General features: G+C 30.6%; 1 pseudogene; it reads left to right on the top strand.

The window, feature by feature from the left end:
* Nucleotides 1–255: 255 nt before the first annotated feature.
* LOC137828372 (uncharacterized) lies at nucleotides 256–1,854 on the top strand (annotated as a pseudogene).
* Nucleotides 1,855–2,577: the final 723 nt, after the last annotated feature.

Below are 2,577 nucleotides of genomic sequence, written 5' to 3'. Positions count from 1 at the left end.
CAGAGAACATTCGCTGCACAAGGACGTGAAGACATATAAGCGGTTGCCATTGGTTGTCCAAAGCATCCAAGACATGTTCGTGGTACTGGACAAGGGATAGACATTAGGCAATTCTTTGGTACTCCAGCTTGACGTGTTACTTTATCACAACTTAGTGAGGTCGACAAGAAACTTCTCAAAGATGAGTTTAAGAAGGACCTATTCCCCACTTTGAGGGATGAATTGTTTTTATAAATGCGAGCAAAGTTAGTATCCATGGGAGTGTCCATTCAACCTCCTATTGCCCTTTCACCTCTAGAGGTTTCCCTTATTCTTGTCAGCACAAAGGGAAGTTGTCATACTATTGAAGAATTAGGGGATGGTGGTGTTGATATCCCTGTTGAATGCGAATTGTACGTTGATGATCCTCCCCAACATTTGGTGGCCTTAGGTAAATTTTATTGCAATTATATATTTTTGGTTTATATTTTTTTTTATTCTCATATATTTATGTGGTCTTAGGTAAAATCTATAAGTTAGGATTGACCATTCACCACTGGACGATTAAGAATGATATGATACGAGTGGTGATTATAGATGTTCGAGATTCTTCTGCTAGAGTTCCTATGCCCACTGAGGGGTTCAAATAGTAGGATAGGTCCTAGGGAATTTTATCATTTAGCCAACTAGATTGGAAAAATGTCGATTGTAATAAGGGTTGTTTTTATCCTTTTTAATATCTTCACACGAATTATATTTATATATTAATTTTATTTAAATTTAGGATAAGTCTAAAAATTCAAAAGTTGTCAACCCTCTAAAACCACAAATGTCTTCTCTCTAACGACTTGGTGCAGTGGTAGTGATAATTGGAAAACAAATTGTCCAATTAGATATGCCTCATGATGTTGTAGGCAAGACTAGTAGTGTTCCTTTTTTTATATGTCATAAGGATACTTGTGAGATTGTTACTGGTATTGATCAACTATCTATATCAGTTCTACAACTTTGGTTGTTGTTAGTATACTTTCATTAACCTTTAAAATAGTTTAATATATTCATATTTTACTCTAACATTAGTTTTTCAATGTTTAAGGTATTTACATCACCCTTGCATCGAGAAGAAAAATGCTTATATTTATAGATTTCTTTATCTAATTGCCATTCGGAGTGTAGGAAATAAAGCGAGTGAAGTGAAAACATACTTAATAGAAACATTTCAAAATGCAGGCAAATAGTGTATTTAGCGCCTTACTTGCATAAGTAAGTATAAAATTTTAAATTACAGTTAATTAATTTAGAACTTATTTATTATTAATATTATTATAACTTGTAGGGTCATTGACAATTGTTGGTCATTATTCCTCGTCATTTTCTCGTGGTTATCCAGTGTTTATTCATAAGAAAACTAACACTTTGGCGATCAAACATTTACTAGACGCGTAAGTTTTTTATGATATTATATTTCATACCTTAATGATTAATATGAATTAACAAATGTCTACTTTTTATAGGGTTTTGGAGGTTCATTCGAGATTGCAAGGCCTTCCACGTGTAGTTAGGAAGAAGATACAATTAATTGCACCTAATGTAACTTATTTGTCCTACCACTATTTAATTATGATATAAAATATCTTATATTTGTGTTTTAATTTGCAGTGTTCACATAAATTGGAAACCTATGAGTGTGGATATTATGTAATGAAGCACATTCACACAATCATATATGCCAACATTACTGACTCACAAAGAGAAGTAATAAAAAATTTACTCAAATACCTTAATTATTTAATTGTAAATTTCACTTTTTATTTATTAAGTCAATTTTTTTTGCAGCTAGTCAACGATCATCTCCATTCAAGGATAAAGATATAGAAGACATTAGAAAACACTCGACATCATTCTTTTTAAGTGTTTTTTATAAGATGTAAGCTTCGTTAGTTTATTGATCAATGAATGAATGTTTGTAAATTGTATGCAATTGTTTGGATAACATTGATATGCAAGTGATTGTTATTAATGAATGGAGTAAAATTGATCAATAAATGGGTTTGTCTGAAAATTGTATGCAATTGTCTGGATAACATTGATATACAGGTGATTGTTATTAATGAATGGAGAAAATTTGACCAATGAATGGGTTTGTCTAGATAGTATTGATATGCATGTGATTCTTATTAATGAATGAGTTTTTCTTTAAATTGTATTCAATTGTATAGATAACATTGATATGTAAGTGATTGTTATTAACGAAGAACAAAATTGATCAATGAATGAGTTTGTCTGAAAATTGTATGCAATTGTCTGGATAACATTGATATACAGGTGATTGTTATTAATGAATGGAGAAAATTTGACCAATGAATGGGTTTGTCTAGATAGTATTGATATGCATGTGATTCTTATTAATGAATGAGTTTTTCTTTAAATTGTATTCAATTGTATAGATAACATTGATATGTAAGTGATTGTTATTAACGAAGAACAAAATTGATCAATGAATGAGTTTGTCTGGAAATTGAATGCAATTGTTTGGATAACATTGATATGCAGATGATTGTTATTAATGAATAGAGAAAACTTGATCAATGAATTGGT

This window comes from Phaseolus vulgaris, chromosome 7 (genome assembly GCF_051622355.1).
Source record: "Phaseolus vulgaris cultivar YP4 chromosome 7, ASM5162235v1, whole genome shotgun sequence".
NCBI classification, from domain to species: domain Eukaryota; kingdom Viridiplantae; phylum Streptophyta; class Magnoliopsida; order Fabales; family Fabaceae; genus Phaseolus; species Phaseolus vulgaris.
The sequence above is the reverse complement of the archived record's forward strand: the minus strand, read 5'-3'. Positions and strand labels throughout refer to the sequence as shown.